Genomic DNA, 20,365 nt, shown 5'->3' on the forward strand with positions numbered 1-20,365 from the left:
CTCTGAGTCTCCTCCCCAGGTGGAGTGAGGGCCTGGGTGGCACGGAGCCCCCCAGGCGGGCAAATGTAGTAACGGCCGACTTAGTGTTTTGCACACGTTAACTCACTCATTCTAAATAGCAACCCTGTAAGTTAGGTACAGTAATCCCCATTTAACAGAAGAGGAAACTGACCCGCATTACTTGCTTGTAGGCCCTATCAATAATTCCTATTTTCTTTAGGATTTTATAGAATGTTTCCAATTCAAATACAAAAACATAGAGTACAGGGATCCCTGGGTGGCGCAGCGGTTTGGCGCCTGCCTTTGGCCCAGGGCGCGATCCTGGAGACCCGGGATCGAATCCCACGTTGGGCTCCCGGTGCATGGAGCCTGCTTCTCCCTCTGCCTGTGTCTCTGCCTCTCTCTCTCTCTCTCTGTGTGACTATCATAAATAAAAATTAAAACAAACATAGAGTACTTAATTTGAATGAATTCTTTCTTTTTATAGTTATGTTATAAACTTGGTATACAGTTAGGATAAGTTCTTTCTGTTTGTTTTTCTGTTTCAGGGTTTATTTTCCTTTCATCCCTTTTCATTTCCTTTCCGAACATGCAAAACACTTAATTCAAAATCTAAATGATATAAAAGGATATAACCAAAGTTTTGCCTCTATCCCTAACTCCTTTACTCCATATACAGTGGACCCTTTAATAAGATGGGTTTGAACTGTGTGCATTCACTTATACACAGATTTTTTCAATAAATACAATAGAGTTCTATAAATGTATTTTCTTAATGATTTTTCTCAGTTTACTGTACTATAAGAATACAGTATATTATACATATAACATACAAAGTGTGTGTGAATCTAATTATGTTATCATAAGACTTCAGTCAATAGTAGGCTACTAGTAGTTAAATTTTGAGGGAGTCAATATGTGCGTTTTTTATTGCATTGGGGTCAGTTCTCCAACCCCTGCATTGTTCAAGGGTCAACTGTATACACCCCATTTCCAGTAGTTTTAACTTATCCTGTCTTTCCCTCCTCTTTCCCTTCTTCTCTACTCTCCCTTACAAAGATAAGCACTTACCTTCTTTCTGTCTATAAACTATCATATTGTTTTGTACCTTGCTTTATCACTTACTAAAATAACCTGGAAATTATCTGTTCAATGAAATATCCGTCTTTGATTTTTTTTTTTACAGTGTCATAGTACTCCATCATGTAACTGTACCATAATTTTTCCAGCCAGTCTGTGAGGGATGGGTATTTGGATTGTTTCCAACATTTTTTTTAATTCCTTTTTTAAAAATTTCTTTATGATAGTCACACAGAGAGAGAGAGAGAGAGAGAGGCAGAGACATAGGCAGAGGGAGAAATAGGCTCCATGCACTGGAAGCCCGACGTGGGATTCGATTCCGGGTCTCCAGGATCTTTTCTTTTTTTTTTTAATTTTTAAATTTATTTATGATAGTCACACAGAGAGAGAGAGAGAGGCAGAGACACAGGCAGAGGGAGAAGCAGGCTCCATGCACCGGGAGCCCAACGTGGGATTCGATCCCGGGTCTCCAGGATCGCGCCCTGGGCCAAAGGCAGGCGCCAAACCGCTGCACCACCCAGGGATCCCCTCCAACATTTTGTTTTAATAAATAATGCTTAAGTGAACAACGAAGAAAGAGGAGAGAGGAGAGAGAAAGGGAAGTATCTTTGTAAACATATTATTTTGCACTCTCAACAGCAAAGTGTGAGAGTGCCTGTTTTCACATAACCTCCCCAACTGTATGTTTTCAAACTTTTGAATTTTATCAATATAGAGGTCATTAAGTATTTATTTTTTAAAAAAGATTTATTTATTCATGATAGACATAGAGAGAGAGGCAGAGACACAGGAGGAGGGAGAAGCAGGCTCTATGCCAGGAACCGGATGTGGGACTCGATGTGGGACTCCATCCCGGGGCTCCAGGATCGCACCCTGGGCCAAAGGCAGGCGCTAAAGGGCTGAGCCACCAAGGGATCCCTCATTAAGTATTTCTTAAGCAACCACAACTCCCATGCTGAAATCCCTGTTAAAAATGGATTCATAGGGTACTCCAAAAACTATAAAACATTAATGGAAGAAATTGAAGATACCCACGCTCATGAATTGGAAAAACCTATATTGTTAAAATGTCCATACTACCCAAAGCAATCTATTGATTTAATGCAATCTCTGTCAAAATACCAACAATATTTTTCATCGAACTAGAACAAATAATACTAAAATTTTTATGGAACCACAAAAGACCTTGAATAGCCAAAGCAATCTTGAAAAAGAACAAAGATGGAGGTATCATAATCCATGATTTCAAGGTATACTACAAACTTCTAGTAATCAAAACAGTATTGTACTGGCATAAAATTAAACCTATAGATCAATGGAACAGAAAGGAAAACCCAGAAATAAACCCACACATATGTGATCAATTAATCTTTGACAAAAATATACAACAGGGAAAAGACAATGTCTTCAATGAATGGTGCTGGGAAAACTGTACAGCTGCATGCAAAGGAATGAAACTGGACCACTTTCTTACACCATACACAAAAATAAACTAATGGATTAAAGACCTAAATGTGAGACCTGATACTGTAAAACTCCTAGGAGAAAACATAGGCAGTAATTTCATGACATTGACCCAGCAACATTTTTCTAGATACATATCCTCAGGCAAGGGAAACAAAAGCAAAATTAAACTATTAAGGCTACACCAAAATAAACAACTTTTGCACAGCAAAGAAAAATATCGATCAAATAGCAAGGCAAAATACTGAATGAGATTGGGAAAAGATATTTTCAAGTGACATATTCAATAAGGAGTTAATATCCAAAATATAGAATTTATACAACTCAGCACCAAAGAGCCCCAAATAATCCAATTAAAAAATGGGCAGAAGACACAAATAGACATTTTTCCACAGAAGACATACAGATCACCAACAGACACACAAAAAGATGCTCAACATTACTAATCATCAGGAAAATGCAAATCAAAACCACAATATCACATCACACTTGTCAGAATGGCCAAGACCAAGAAGACAAGAAATAACAAGTGTTGGCAACGTGGTCTCCATGCACAGTCAGAGGGAATGTAAAATTGGTGTCACCACCTTTGAAAAAATTGTATGGAAGTTCCTCAAAAAATTAATAGAGTTACCTTATGATCCAGTAAATGCACTATTGGATATCTGCCCAAAGAAAACAAAAACATTGATTTAAAAAGATATATGTACCCTATGTTTATTGCAGCATTATTTACTATAACCAAGATATGGAAGCAACCTAGTATCCATCCATGGATATAAGAAAAAATGGATTCACAATGCCATATGTTAGCAAGGATTATGGAGCAATGAGAACTTTCATATGCTGTTGATGAGAGTGTACATTAGTATTATTATTTGGGGGAAACTTTTGGGCATACCCACTAAAGCTGAACACATGCATAGTCCATGACCCAGGAATTTCACTTTCAGAGATAGCCACCAGAAATGAATATATATTTGCATCTAAAGGCATGACTGAGCAGCATTTTAACAGCTTTAAAATCGAAACAACCCAAACATCCATTAACAGCAGAATACATACAAAAGTTTAAGTTTATTCATACAATAGAATACTATGCAACAATAAAAAGGAATGAACTATAAGCCACAGCGATAATTTTCACAAAAATAATAGTGAAAGAAGGCAAACACAAAAAGATACATATTTCATGACTCTGTTTACATAAAGTTCAAACAGGGAAAGCTAATATCTGGTGTTAGAAGTCATAACAGGAAGGGGGGATGGAGCACAAGTGGGTCTTCTGGGGAACTGGTAATGTTCTCTTTCTTGACTTTGGTGGTGGCTATGTGGGTAGTTTCATTTTATGAATTTCATTTACCTGTACACTTATATTTTCAAATATAGGTATATGTCAATAAAAAGGCTTTGTGTGTGTTTTTTATTTTAATTTTATTTTTAAAAAGATTTTATTTACCTATTCACAGAGAAGGGCAGAGACATAGGCAGAGGCAGAAGCAGGCTCCCTGCGGGGAGGCTGATATGGGACTTCATCTCAGGATCATGCCCTGAGTCAAAGGCAAATGCTCAACCACTGAGCCACCCAGGTCCCCCTGTGGGTGTTTTAAATTCAAACCGTTTTACAGTTGAAGAAATCAACGTTCAGAGAAGTGAAGTATGTTGCTGAGGTCAGCACAGCTAGGACTTAAATCCAGGTTTCCTGATAAGGTAGCTTCCTTGACTCTGAAAAATCCTTTAGCTAGTAATCTTTGCATATGGGTCTTAAAGGGGCCATTACTTTTGTTGCAAGTTTAACACGGTGTCCATTAGGCAAAAATACAATTGTTAGTAATACTTAGATACATATATATGATAATATTCATACTCAGTTATTCCACAAATGCTTCCCAAGTAGAGGTGGAGATATATAAAGTCTAAAATGACCTAAAATTATTATACCAGCTGTAAGGTGATTATATAGAAATATGGAATGTTTTCTTTAAATAGGGGTTATGGATAGAACAGTTCAGAAAAATTTGAAACACATTATCTAAAATTATGTTCTCTCTCTCTCTCTCTATATATATATATATTTGTTAGATATATATCTATATATAGATATATTTGTTTACTATATGTAAACAAATGAATATATAAATAAATAAATGTGTAAACAAATGAATAAATAAATAAATATATATCTCCAAATAGTGTAAATACATGAAAATAATTCTCAAATTAGGGAGGTAGGAATCTAGAGGAATTTTTTTTATTTAAAAATATCCTTTATTGGGGTGCCTGGTGGCTCAGTTAGTTAAGCATCTGCCTTGGGCCCAGGTCATGATCTCAAGGTCCTGGGATCGAGTCCCATTCAGGCTCCCTGCTCAGCAGGGAGTCTGCTTGTTTCTCCCTCTGCCTTCAACGCACTCATGTTCAATCTCTCTCTCTCAAATTAAAAAAAAAAAAAAAAAAAAAAAAAAAAAACCTTAAAAAATATATCCTTTATTACTAAGTTAAAATGGATTTGGGCTGTATTTTTCCCCAAATCTTTTTAGTAACATTAAAAGAAGCCTGGTAGGGACGCCTGGGTGGCTCAGTGGTATCAGCGGTAGAGTCTCTGCCTTTGGCTCAGGATGCCTTTGGCCCAGGATGTGATCCTGGAGTCCCAGGATCGAGTCTCACATCGGGCTTCCTGCAGGGAGCCTGCTTCTCCCTCTGCCTATGTCTCTGTCTCTCATGAATAAATAAATAAAATCTTTTAAAAAATAAAAAAATAAAAGAAGCCTGGCAAGTTTAAAGAATCTCCAATTCATGAGCTTTACCTATTCCCACTCCCTGCTTCCCAGTTTTCTTTCTCCTTGCTCTATTCTATTTTTTCTTTTTCTTTTTTTTAAGATTTTATTTATTTATTCAGAGAGACACAATGAGAGAGACGGAGACATAGGCAGAAAAAGAAGCAGGCTCCATGCAGCAGGCTCTGTGCAGGGAGCCTGATGTGGGACTCCATCTCGGGACTCTAAGATCATGCTCTGGGCTGGAGGCAGGCGCTCAACCGCTGAGCCACCCAGGGGTCCCTCCTAGCTCTATTCTCCTAATCTCTCTTTTTTTTAATCCTAATCTCTTAATATCCATCCACCACTGTATCTCCTAGTTCTAATTTTGTGCCTTGCACCCTTTATCATTCATTCATGCATTCATATGTAAATCAGTCTTTTAGCACACATTTATTTAACAATTCAGAACTCAAAAGATTTGAGACTGTTGGCAGAGATTGTTTGCCTACCAAATAAGTATTCTGTTTTCTTAAGTAACAGAACTCCAATTTTTATCTGTGTACTTTGGTATCTGGTATTATATTCCCTGGCTACTTTTAAAAAATATTTTATTTATTTATTTGAGAGTGAGAGAGAAAGAAGGAGTAGGGAGAGGAGCAGAAGGAGAGGGAGAAGCAGACTTAGGCTGAGCAGGGAGCCCAACATGGGGCTGGAGTAGGGGCTCCATCTTGGGGCTCATGATCATGACTTGAGCCAAAAGCAGACACTTAACTGACTGAGCCACCCAGGCCCTTTTTCCTACCTACTCTAGCAGCCAAGTGTGGTCATGTAACTCAATTCTGGCTAATTAAATGTAAGAGGAAATGTGTGTGTTCTTGGAAGGTTCCATGGAAGATGCTGTTAGCTGGCAGAATCCCTTTTTTGCCCTTCCTGCTGCCTGGAATGCAGAATTGATGGGTGGTGCTTCAGCAGCAATGGGAAGAGAAGATGTATGCAGAAGATGGGGAAAATGTGAGAACCTGGATCCCCAAGGACCCCATGAAATAAACCAACAACTGTAAATGATCTGCATTTAGATGTCTTTTACATGAGAGAAATATATTTTGTGAATTTTTCAGATTTTTGTTACTAATAGTCGATCATAAATTCTGACATAGGGCGTCTGCTCCTTGACTTAGATACAGATGTATGATAATCTTCTTACTCAGCAATTATGTGAAATGCTTCTCAAATATATATATATTTGAGAAATATATATTATATATATATAATGCTTCTTAAATATATATATATATATATTTAAGTCTAAAGTGACCTAAAATTATTATCAAGTCATAAGGTGATTATATAGAAACATTGAGTGTTTTTAAAAATAAGGATGATTAATAAAATAGATGAGAAAAATTTGAAACTCATTATCTAAAATTATGTTCCCTCTCTCTCTCACCTTAGAAAACTCAGGTTTTCTTTTCCTTTTTGTGTAAAATGTGATCCTTTCATCTCTGACTGAACTATCTCTGCTTCCTCCCTGAAACATAGATATTTAGGAAACACAATTTGGAAAGAACGTAGATAATTAGGCAGAAATGATGTGGCAGAAAGAATGTAAGTAGTCAGGGAATAAAAGGGAGGAGAGAGCAGGCAAAAAATGGCACCGCATTCAGTGATTCATCAACCACTCAGTAAATTATGTTAAAAATGCCATAATGTCAAGCCAGGCTCAAGTGTCCATAGCTTGAGTTACCCTCCAAGATTGTTATGCTTGGAAGTTTGATCTCTCCCTTGAAACCTGGGGGAAGTTAGGGTCTTTCCACTTGTAAGTATGCTGGCTAATCAATATAAAAAGGATAGCTCTACATTAACAGTGATATGACACTTAATAGGAATGACAGCTAATGCCCTCAGGGTCACTGGGTCTTGAAACAAGTTAACTCTCATGTGGGAGCCATGCTAAAGGAGCATATTTTCTAGCTTATCCAGTTTAATCTCACTAGGGTATACTCTTTTTGATCCCTGCTACCCATCTTCTGATTGAACAAAGTATCTACATTCTTTTGATTTGAACCATTCTCTGCTCTTTGTTTTGGGAAAACCTCAGAACTCCTCTCCAGAACCAACCCATTTTATTTTTCTCTGCATTAACATAGCATTAACGTAACAGTGCCTGGAAGGAGCACTTCCTAGGACCTCCATGAAAGAGCAAGATCTTTTATTTTTTTTTAAAGATTTTATTTATTTATTCATGACAGACACACACACACACACACAGAGAGAGAGAGAGAGAGAGAGAGAGAGAGAGAGAGAGAGAGGCAGAGACACAGGCAGAGGGAGAAGCAGGCTCTATGTAGGGAGCCTGAAGTGGGACTCGATCCCCGGTCTCCAGGATCACACCCTGGGCTGAAGGCGGCGCTAAACTGCTGGGCCACCAGAGCTGCCAGAGCAAGATCTTTTAGAAGGTAATCCCAACTGTCACCACATTTACTGAATGCGCACAGACAAATCTTCCAGGGCTCTGAAGGGGAGGTACTGGACAGTTCACTACTCCATAAGCCAGGCCACTTTTAGTGACACATCAGAAGCACTGCTATAAGCTCTGGGAGACCCAGCACTCAGAAAGGTTATTTATCCCAAATGGGGTTACAGCAGGACATACATAAACTTAGGGAATCAACGCCCCCTCCAAAAAAAAAAAAAGGGTATTCAGGGCATGAAGGGGGAGGAATGGAAGACAGACATGGAAGCTGGAGTGTACTTGGGTAGCTAGGCAAAGTGAGACCAGAAAAGGAAAGTAATACGGAAATCCTGGGACAAATTTGTGGAGGACACTTTTGAATGTTTAGGAATTAAATATAGAGGGTTGATGGTATTCACAAAAACCACTTACTTTTAGAGGTGGAAGGGACCTTTGAGAGATTCTACTATTTTATTTTTTTTTAAGATTTTATTTATTTATTCATAGAGACGCAGAGAGAGAGGCAGAGACACAGGCAGAGGGAGAAGCAGGCACCATGCAGAGAGCCCAACGTGGGACTGGATCCAGGATCTCCAGGATCACGCCCTGGGCTGCAGTTGGCGGTAAACTGCTGCGCCACGGGGGCTGCCCAGATTCTACTATTTTAATCCCATAATTCACAGATGCCCAGAAAGCATGGGAGACTTGCCTAAATGCAAATGCTGCCCAACAATTTTACTACAATAATTAAAGCAATGGGTTTTGATTAGTTGTGTGTGTGTGTGTGTGTTTTAATGTTGAAAGAGACCTGACCTCTGTTTGAGGGATTTTCCACACTTATTACACATGTAGAGTTTTTCTTTGTTGTGGATAATCTGGTGCTCAGTGAGACATGAGGTCAGATGGAAGGCCTTCCCACACTCATCATACTCAGGGTTTCTCCCCAGTGTGAATTCTGTAATGTCTATTAAGGTCAGAACTTACACTGAAGGCTTTTCCACATTCACTGCATTCTAAGGCTTTTTCTCCTGTATGAGTTTGCTGATGTTGAATGAAATCTGAACTTTCCCTAAAAGCCTTCCCACACTCCCGGCACTGGTAACATTTTATTTTTTTTTATTTTTTTATTTTTGGTAACATTTTATTAAGCTATGGTATCTCTGCTTGCCACAGCAAGTCCTATGCTGTTACTGAAGGTTTTGCCACATTCACTGCACCCGTTCAGTTCCTCCCCAGTGTGATTTCTCTGATGTTTAATAAGGACTGAGCCTGGACTAAAATTTTTACTACACTGATTACACTGATACGGTTTTTCACCCGTGTGAATTATGAGGTACTTAAACAGGGTTGTGTTCTGACTAAAGGTTCTCCCACACTCTTGACACTGAAAGGGCTTTTCCCTGTGTGGATTCTTTGATGTCCAAGAACTTCAAGCTGTGCATGAAGCTTTTCCCACACCGATCACATTATGTTGTCGTCCTTCCTCTGAATTTCCTTGATGCCTGCCAAGCCTGTCCTTGCATTCATGAAGGTCTCCAAAATGGAGAAACAGAAAAATATTCCTACCTCTGCAGATTCTATGGAGTATCATCTTCTGTGATTCCATTTCTTTGGATACTTCCTGCCTTCCAGCCAATTTCCCAGTCTCAGGCTTGGTCTCACTATCTAAAATAGGAAATAGATCATTGAAACGTCCCTTTCTTTTTCAGCTTTTTTTTTTTAATAGAAAGTTTTAGACATTTAAAAGCAAACAAAATGGAAGTGTCACCTGTTTGAACTGATGGAGTCTTACACACCAAGGGACCATTTGTCTCTTTCTTAGTCATGTTCCCTCAACTGATAAATATCTCTTCAGCTCAATTAAGGAAAGTGCTGGAGAGGAAAGGTGAGATAAACACATCTTGAAATAAATAACTTATGTCGTACTTACTAACGTAGGATCGGGAGCAATCTTTACCATGAAAAGGGCACAAATTATTAAAGCATTTGTTAAAAGTCTGAGGGTATGAAGAGTACTTCAAACTGCATTCAAATACAATTATAGAGGAAAGGCAAAAACGTATTTATTCTATTGCTTGGAAAGAAAATTCTTTGTCTTAATCTTCCCCCAAATAGGACATTGCTTGCAGATTCAGTGTAAACTAATAATTCCCTCATATTAACTAAGATCAGTATTCCTTTATGAACACAACAGAAAAATACAGTTTTAGTGAAATTTGGCCTGAAGGAGATAAGTGTTCCACCAAACTCATTAAAATGAAGATTGTACCTGAATTCAAAGGAAATCTGGAAAAGGACTGATTTCTTGGCTCTTCTGGTCACTTTATTGCTATTATCTAGACAGACTGTCAAGGGGATCAGGATATAAAATGGGGGTAGTTTGTAAATGGAAAGCATATATGACATGTCGAGAATGTGGAAAGGAAAAGGTACCAAATGTAGACTGGAGTGAAATGAAAGGGAAAGTATTGGCATGAAAAGAGGAGAGAATTTAATGTGGAAGAAGATAGAAATGCAGTCAAAGTGAAAGGTTTAAAAGGTGGCTTTATCCTTGATGGGTAGAAAAAAATTAGAGAGACAGAGGGTAGGGCAGGACACTGAGGAGGTAAAGGAGAGGTGGTTGTAAGAAGCAACAGGCTGATGTGATAATTCAGTGCTTTAATAAAAAGCATAAATAGGTATCTGAAAAACAAACTCCTTTTGCTTTGAAGGCCAAGAATAAAGGCTGTACTTTGTAAAGAAAGAAGTAGATGAGACAGTAAGGATTTCGGGTGAGTCAGGCAGAAGCACCCATGAATAAGCTGTCACGGACGGCTTTGATTGGCCAAGAAAGAGCCTGCTCCCCTAACACATCTCCCCAGAGAGTCTCCTCCTCTTGTCCTCACCTCTCTCTTGTTGGGAATGGGCTTTCAGAGAGGCATGTTGGAGCAGGGTCTGCACGTGCTGGAGCGGATAACTTCGTGACTGGTGTGTGGCTCCCAGGAACATCACCTCCTCCCAGAGCACTTCCTGTCCATCTGCTTGGGATGTGCCATGGAGACAGGCAGGGACTACTGGGCTTCGGAAGAAGCTGCTGTGAGAATCAGAGCTAAAGCTTCAGGAAACATTTCCCATGGAGACAGGATTGGGGAAAGGATTCAAGGACTCAGAACAAGGGAGAGACAGAAACCATGAAGCATGATGGGGGGTGGACTCCTAGCAATCTCACTGCTTTCCTATTAACCTAACCTGCAGATACTGCACTTTGCCACCACAGAACACCTGCTCTTGTCTCCTGAAACCCTGGATCATCAAACTCTCTATCCAAATCTTCCAACAAAGACACAGCCTCATCCCTGCATCCCTGTTCTTGGGGTACTACTCTGGCACCCAGGCCTGGAGCTCCTCGGGCAGGATGGTCAGGAACTGCTCCAGCACCAGCGGCTCCAAGGTGTGCTCCTTGCTATGGGTCTCGGGGCACAGCTAGCATTGGCACAGCTCCCAGAGCCGGGTGAGGGCCCATTTCTGGTAGCAGAACTGCCTGAGGCGCAGAGCTCCTGACTGGACTGGCTGTTCTTCTGCAAGTCAATTTCTTGTACAAATACTTACCTTCCTCCATCTTTATTTACTATTACAGGTTCTTGTTATTTTCCGTCCTGGATGATGAGCTCTGCAGCCATCTTCTCTCAGGTGAGGGGTCCCTGCAGATGGCTTTATACCCCAAGGAGAATCCCTTTCACAGAATATAGAAAAGTATTAAGATGAAAAATTGCCACCAATTAAAAAAGAAAATCTACATGTACTATTAAAGGTTGCACAGGATACTTTAAGAAAAACACAACAGAAGAAGTTTTTGAAATTTTGCTAACAGTGACATAGATGATTTAAGGATTTGACACTCTTGGTAATGAACATTTAAATGACTATTTTGGAAATTAAAGAGTAATCTTTTTTCCTTCTTGTCTTTCCTGTCCTCACTCTACCCCCAATAAAATCCCCTTCAATTTTAGACGTGTCAAATGTGTTCTACTTGAGGGCCTCGACACCTGCTTGGGATGCTCTTATGCAGATATTTGCATGGGATATTCCCTCATTTGATGACAGCATGCTCAAAAAGCATATCCTCCAAGAGACATTTCTAGATCACGCTGTATGAAATAGCTCTCCACCCACCATCACTCTCTTATCCTACTACAATGTTTTTTGTATCATTCACCACCACCGGAGGTTGTATGTTTACTCCTCACTCCCACAATAACACAGGCAGGGCTTTATCTGTTCAGAACACAAACAGGTGGTGCCAGAGCAGTGCATGATACATAGTAAGCCATCAATGATTAGACAAATACAGCAGTGAAAACATGAATAGGCCCACAGTTGTGAACTTCCCGAATGCTCTGAAAACCAAGAGCATTTTCTTTATTACTAGAAGGCAATCCTCAAAGTGATAAGTTTATTAACAAAACTTGTCCTGAAATGACAGTAGGCTTATAGTCTCAGTGTGAATCATGTTCTGTTACAGAACTAACACGTTTGTACACGCGGCTGCCCTCGACTCCCCAGGTGCTGTGCGTTTAAAACACCATATAAGCACCACGCTTTTCAAACAATCCCTCCAAATCTGGTTCCGAAATCATTTCTGACCCCCAGGGTTGGAGAAGAGTTTTCTGTGTGTCAGGGACCCACCGGCTCGCAAGAGAGCCACGCGTCTCCCCGGAGTCCCCGGCTTCCCGCCCGCGCTGGACAGCGGAGCCGCGCCAGGTGTCAGCCCCCCGGATGCCCGACGGCCCGCGGGGTCCCACTCGGGCGGCTCAGGCCCCTGCAGCGCCCCGCCTGGTACATGCCTGCCCCCCCCCCCCCAGCACCCAGCACCCAGGACACTACCGCCCCCCAAACCCACGCTCCCGGGTCGAGGCGGGGCTGCTCCGGAAACCACCGCGCGGTCTGCAGTGTCTGATGCTTTCCTCCCCGCCCCGCACCCCGGGGTAGTATCTTCCTCTGCACCGCCCCCTCCCGCAGGGTGTGTGGTTCTCCCGCAGCCCCTTCCTCCGCCTTTCCTTCCTGCTCACCTGACCCCACGGCCTGGCACATCTGCACCCTACCGTGGGATAGCTCGGTGTCCGAGCTCGACTCGGAAACCCCGCTTAGAGCTCTGGATGCCCTGTCGCCTTGGAGGCCCTTGTAGGAGGGCTGAGAATCAGACGAGACTGTTGCGGTGGCCGGTGACCGGGGGCCAGAGGTTTGCACCAGGAGCGGAACGACGAGCAGGACGGATTTGATTCTCTCCAGGGAAGGAGAGGGCCCAGATACGCAGAGCTGCGGCTCGGTTCTTTTAGGCTGGCCCGGAGTTTTAAGGATGTGAGAGGGTTGCAGGAGCGCCGGTGGAGGTGGGACGGGGGGTCCATTCTTGGCCAGGTAGAGCGGGAGGGGCAGGTGCTCTCGGGATGTGGGTTGTGGTCAGACTAGAGAAGAATGTTTTGTATACGTGGAGTCGATTTTCCCAAGATGTAGGGCACTTGAAAAGCAATGAGGTAGGGCCAAGTGTAGACACCTGTAAGTTTTGTCTGTAAGGTGGCTGGGGGAAGGGGTGGGGTGGGGTTTGAATAAATTTCTTTTAGGGATGAACCATAGGAAATCAAATTTGATAGCCTACAAGTGGGGAAGTCCACAGACATGAAATTCCAAAGACAGTCAAGCAAAATAAGATATAAATGTCCTCAACAAAGGAGAACCTGGCAGGAGTCTGGGACTCACAGGGAAGGAATGCAATCCTCAGGAAGATGAAAAAGAGTAACTGTTTGGTAAACAAATGTTTTCTTGGCCACTCAGAAATACTGGGGCATAGAGGACCTTGATGAAACTGGCCTTGCTAGGTTCCTCCCTGTCCACCATACCTAGTTCACACCATAATGTTGTTATCCGTGGTGACACCTCCCTTCCTGGAGCAGGACCTCTATCTACATTCTGTTTAGGCAGTTGTGGGGGAGGTAAAGAGCTTTTCCTGAAGCTCCTGGGTTTCAATTGCTTTTTAACTCAAAATAATCATCATGCTTAGGGAGCATGTCTTGAGGCAGCCTGCCCTTGGCCCCTACAGAATGCAGTTACTTAATCTCTGTGTGCCTCATTTTCCTTATCTGTAAAGTAAAAATAATAGTACACTCATCAGACAGTTATCGTGAGTATTGAATGATTAACCTGTAAAGAACCCCCGGCATCCAGGTAGATCCTTGCAAATCATCTGGAATAGTTCTTAAGCATTATTTTTAATGGCCTCAAGGCATTTATTTTAATAGCTAACTTACTGTCAAGCATACTAAAATATATTTTTTGCTATAATGACCAAGTCTGAAGCATTTCTTTTTTTGCAACATTCTTATACATGATGTCTTCTGCACACATATGATTTTATTTCTAGAGGATAGGTTCTCACAGTAAGATTGCTGGATGGAAGAATATATATATATATATATATATGTATATATATATCTTTTTAAAGATTTTTTAAATTAATTAATTAATTTATTTATGAGAGAGAGAAAGAGTGTGTGTGTGGGGGGGGCGGGAGAGGGAGAAGCAGATGGAGAGGGACAAATGAGCTCCATGCTGAGTGGAGCCAGATGTGGGGCTGGATCCCACATCCCAGAGATCATGACCTGAGCATTAACCAAGAATCAGATGCTTAACAAACTGAACCACCAGTGTCTTTTTAATAATGAAAGATGCTGTTAGATTGCTTTCCAAAAGGCTGTAACATCTCATATTTCAAAGAGCAACAGTCATTACAGCTTTTCAAAATGAAGGCCAGGATGGCCTCATGTCACATGGGAGAGAAAGTTTTCCCAAGCTTATCCTTGATCCTTGGCCCTCAGATCTCTTTCTCTGGGGTGCTATTTATTCCCTCCAGATAACGGGATAAAACTAATTCCTATATTCTAAAGTATTGCTCACATTTAAAAAATATTACTTTCTAGGGTGCCTGGATGACTCAGTCAGTTGAGCATCTGCCTTCGGCTTGGGTCATGTCCTGTGATGGAGCCCCAAGTTGGGCTCCCTGCTCAGCGGAGAGTCTGCTTCTCCCTCTCCTATTCCCTCTGCTTGTGTTCTCTCTCTCTGTGTGTCAAACAAATAAATAAGATTAAATAAATAAAAAATATTACTTTCTAAGATCCATCAACTTTCCTTCATATGTGTGTCACATTTCCCAGTTTGTATTAGCAGGAGTTAAAAGTCCATGTCACCTTGCAACCTCGTCTGCACTTTTAAAAACTTGTTTGTAAGACCAAGTTTTGTCACATAAAGGTATGCCTATGTTTCCTATACCTAAGATATCTATATTCATCAACTTTTTATGTTGTTTTGTGTTTATTGTGTTACACACATCTTTATCATTTCTATTCATCTTGTTTGGTCTTTCTATCTATTCAATTGTCAGAAGTGCAAATCTCTTCTACAACTGTGACAGTAAAGTATTTTATTTTTAATGAAAAGCTTTTTATAATGTTAACCTTTTGATTTAAATTTAATTTGTTGTAATTTATGGTATGAAGAATAGACCCAAATTAAGTATTTACCATACCAACTTTTTGATTTACATTTATGTTTTTATAATTAACAATGCATGTTGTAATTGTGTTTTTTTTAAACAAGGGTGTTTATTTTCATAAGTGAAGTGTGAGAATAAGAAATATGTATTTGATCTTTGTGCCCAGTTCTTGACACAGAACTTTGAATTTCCCAAGTGATGGAGTGATAGGAGCATCCTATGTTATTCATAACAAGCCAATCCAACCATACCTGAATTTATTCTAATAAGGTGACTCTTGGTGGGCCCATAGGTGGCTTCAGGATGAAGGGCCTGATTGCCAGAGGAAACAACCGGGATTGGAGGGTTGGAACTTTTGGCCCCCTCCCTTGACTCTGGGGAGTGGAGGAGGCTGGAGATTGAGTCAATCACCAATGGCCAATGATTTACAATGGCCAATGATTTAATCAAACATGTAGTGGAGGCTTTGTAAAAACAAAAACAAAAACAAAAACAAAAAAAAAACAATGGCATTTGGAGAACTTCCAGGTATGAGGTACTGTGAGGCATCATGCCCTGAGAGTGAATGAACACTTCACCCACCATCCCTCCCTGCCAAACCTTGCCATATGCACCTCTTACACTCAGCTGCTCCTAGGTTGTATGTTTTAGTTACAAACTGGTAAAAGTAAGCAAAGTGTTTCCTTGAGTTTTGTGAACTGTTCTGGCCAATTATCAAATCTGAAGGTGAGGTTGTAGGAACATTTTATTTAGCTGCTGGGTCACAAGTACAAGTGGTCTGGACTTGCAATTGGCGTCCAAGGTGGAGGCCGCTTTTGTGGGACTGAGCTCTTGAATTGTGGAGTCTCTGCTAACTCTGAGTAGTGTGAGAATTGAATTGCATTGTAGGCCACCCAGTTGGTGTCAGAGAATTGGCTGGTGTAGGAAAACCCCAACGTACTTGGTAAACACAGTTCATGAAAACTTTCTTGACTTGACTTTTGAGTATGATTTTGGTGAAACATATTTAAAAGAGGACATATCTTAGATTATTGTTGGGCTTTTCCATTCAGAATAAAGCATCATTTTCTCATATTCTTTTGTACTAAAAGGCTCTTCTGAGAAGTCTCCTCAAAGCTTCTTTAACATCCTTGCTCCTCAGGGTGTAGATGAATGGGTTGGCCATAGGAGTAATAACACAGTAAAACAGCATTAGAACTTTGGTAAGGTCTTGAAAGCTATCCCCCAAAAGCTGCATATAGATGTAGATGCCAGGGCCATAAAATAAAGATACCACCAGTAAACGTGAAGAACAAGTGTCGAAGGCATTAAGTCTCTTATCAACAGAGGGGATTCGAAATACGGCTTGGGCAATACAACTATAAGGGACAAGAATCATGGAGAGGGGACCCATTATCAGAAAGGTGGCCACCACAGCTAAAGTAACCTTGTTGATTATGGTGTCCACATAAACCATCTTAATAACCACAGGCAGCTCACAAAAGAAGTGGTCTAGCTCCTGGTTCCCACACAGGGGCAGCTGGACCATGAGTATGGACTGCAGCAGTGAATTTGCCAGACCATTGAGCCAGGCAGTGCTGGAGAGCTGCCAGCAGTGCTTGTGGTCCATGACTACAGAGTACCTCAGAGGCTTAAGCACAGCCACATAGTCTAAGGCCATGATTCCAAGCAGGACACATTCAGTACAGCCTAGCCAGTGGAATATATAGGCCTGGGCCATACAGCCTATATAAATAATGTTCTTGTTGGGGCCCACCAAGTTGAATAGCATTTGGGATACAGTTGTGGTATCCCAGTTGTGGTAAACAGAGATCCAAAAAGGAGAGGCTCATGAGGAAGAAATACATAGGACTTTGAAGTTGGGAATCTAGTGGAGAAACCAGAATAATAGCAATATTTTCCAACTGTGCACATGTAGGAGATGAGAAAGGCAAAGAAGAGAGGAAGACCCAACCAAGGGTACTTGGCAAAGTCCATAAGAATGAAATCCTCTGGGAAACTTTCATTTATATGCTTCATTAAATTTTGATGGGAGACACCTGCCAAAATCAAGGAAGATATGAGTGATTTAAAAACCCCAAGTTAGCAGAAGTTTTGAGAAAAAAATATACATTTTGGGGGGTGGAGAGATAGGTTACACTCCCAATAGAAATCATAACATTAATGAATATAATAATTACAATTAACATTATAAAGTAACATTTGGAAAATCCTTTCAGTAGAGAATGTTTTTAGTAGAGAAGTTTCTTTTTTTAAGATTTTTTGATTATTTATTTATTTATTCATGAGAGACACAGAGAAAGAGGCAGAGACATAGGCAGAGGAAGAAGCAGGTTCCTCGTGGAGAGCCTGATGTGAGACTTGACCCTGGAACCCCAGGATCACACCCTGAGCCAAAGGCAGACTCTCAATCACTGAGCCACCTAGACATCCCAAGAAGTTTCTATATATATATATATTTTTTTTTCCCCCTAAATCAAAGCACTGTGTGATAGGTTAGCGGCATTAGTGGCTATGGCGCTTTTGTATGATTAAAGAAGCCATAGGGAGGTGGGCAGTCTATTTTCCCAGCAACTTTGCAGCTAAGGGTGCATGTGATCTACATTTGGTCATCAGATGCTTCAACACAGGATTTGAATCTTGGTAAAAGGATGCAAAAGAATGAGGAGGGGGAAAGGAATTGTCAGAGCAGATGCCTTCCTGATTAATGTCCCATGTGGCAACAGTAAAGGATGTGTCCTATGTAGTCTCTTTCTGGAATGGGATTTTGGCTGTACCTTGTTTCCCTTCTGCTTGTTTGTGAAGTTTGGTTCTTTACCATTCACATCAATTCTGTGAACTACTACTCTTAAAATATCTTCTTTCTGCTTAAGTTATCAGAATTATTTTCTTTGTTTACAACCGGGTACCAGAAAGTGGGTTGAAATTTTCTGAAGATCTCATTAGTCAGGGGACTGGTGAGGAAAGAATGGAACTCCAAGAATTGGAATGAGGATATATGTGGCATCCAGGGTATTCATGGTTCCGCACCACCCACCCTCCCATTCTAGCCAAGGCACATTTCTTTTGTCTAATAAAGCTGCCATGCTTGACAATGCTATCCCTATCAAGATAATGAAGTGAGAAGCTACAGACTGGGAGAAAATATTTGCAAAAGACATATATGATAAAGGATTGTTATTCAAAATATATAAATAACACTTAAAACTCAACAATAAAGAAACAACCTAATTTTATTTATTTATTTTTAAAGTGTTCCTTCCAATGTAGTAGGATACATAGGAGGAGGTTTTTGTTTGTTTGTTTTTGTTTTTTTTATTCATGAGAGACACACAGAGAGAGGCAGAGGGAGAAGCAGGCTCCAAGCAGGGAGGCTGATGTAGGACTCGATCCCAGGTCCCCAGGACCAGGCCCTGGACTGAAGGCAGCATTAAACCACCTGAGCCACCCAGGCTGCCCCAACAACCCAATTTTAAAACAGGCCAAAGTCCTTAGCTCATCAAAGAAGAAATATAGGTGGCAAATAAGCAAATGTAAAGATGTTCCAAATCATATGTTGCTATAGACTAAATATTTTATTCACCCCCTTCACCAAATTCATATGTTACAACCTAGTTCCCAATGAGATGGTGCTAGGAGGCAGAGCCTTTGGGAGGCCTTAGGTCATGAAGGTGGGCCTTTATGTCTGGGATTGGTGCTCTTATAAAAAAGAACCCAGGGGATCCCTGGGTGGCGCAGCGGTTTAGCGCTTGCCTTTGGCCCAGGGCATGATCCTGGAGACCCAGGATCGAGTCCCATGTCGGGCTCCCAGTGCATGGAGCCTGCTTCTCCCCCTGCCTATGTCTCTGCCTCTCTCTCTGTGACTATCATAAATTTAAAAAAAATAATTATTTTTTATTTTTTATTTTTTTTTTTAATTTTTTTTTTAATTTTTTTTTTATTTATTTATGATAGTCACAGAGAGAGAGAGAGAGAGAGAGAGAGAGAGAGGCAGAGACACAGGCAGAGGGAGAAGCAGGCTCCATGCACCAGGAGCCCGATGTGGGATTCGATCCCGGATCTCCAGGATCGCGCCCTGGGCCAAAGGCAGGCGCCAAACCGCTGCGCCACCCAGGGATCCCTAAAAAAAATAATTAAAAAAAGAGAACCCAGAGACCCCTTGTACTTTTCACCATGGGAGGTTATAGCTAGAAGGTGCTATCTGCTCATCAAAAAGTGGTTCCTTACCAAATACGCCTGTCTCATGATCTTGGACTTTTCAACTTCCAGAACTGTGAGAAAAATGTTATAAGCCACCCAATCCTGGGCATTTTGTTTCAGCAGCCCAAATGGGCTAAGACGTATGTCATCAGGGAAATGCAATTAGAACAATGAGATTCCACTACATGACTACTAGAATGGCCAAAATTCAGAACAATGACACCAAATCTTGAGAAGGATGTGGTGCAATACAAACTCATATTCATGGCTGGTGGGAATGCAAAATGGTACAGCCACTTTGGAAGATAGCCTGCAAGTTTCTTACAAAACCACACATACTCTTACCATTTGATCCAGCAATAACCCTTCTTCCTTTAAAGACCTTATAATCTATTCATGGAAGCAAGATATTTCATAAGAGGAAATGTATACAAGAGAAAATTAACATATGCACAATTCTCAAGACATAGCATATAGCCTTAATATTTAAAATCAGAATATTTTGGTTGATCCATTTACAGTTATTTATCCATTCACTCATTAAATTAACATTACTTTTATGCCTACCAAGCATAGGGCATAATATTAGGCACTGCAGGGCAGGAAAACTAACCAGATCTATCCTTCATTCCAAGGATATCATACACCAGTATCTCTCTACATGTGCATAAATAAGTAAGAATAACTAAAAATGTGCTAACAGCCATCCTAGATGTACAGGTAAAGGGTGAAGAGAATTTAGAGGTGGGAGAAATCATTCATAGGCGGGAATCAAGAAGGTGATGGTATCATGAAGGTGAGTGCTACTAAAGAAAATCTCATATTAGATATGGATTTCAGCTTAAACATGGCACACGTAACAAAGGTATTTGTCCCTACCTACCACAGTGG

General features: G+C 40.8%; 1 pseudogene; it reads right to left on the bottom strand.

The window, feature by feature from the left end:
• Positions 1-16,358: 16,358 nt before the first annotated feature.
• LOC112674440 (olfactory receptor 2B11-like) lies at positions 16,359-17,293 on the bottom strand (annotated as a pseudogene).
• Between the last annotated feature and the right edge of the window lie 3,072 nt (positions 17,294-20,365).

The sequence above is a fragment of the Canis lupus genome, chromosome 35 (assembly GCF_003254725.2).
Source record: "Canis lupus dingo isolate Sandy chromosome 35, ASM325472v2, whole genome shotgun sequence".
In the NCBI taxonomy this organism is placed as follows: domain Eukaryota; kingdom Metazoa; phylum Chordata; class Mammalia; order Carnivora; family Canidae; genus Canis; species Canis lupus.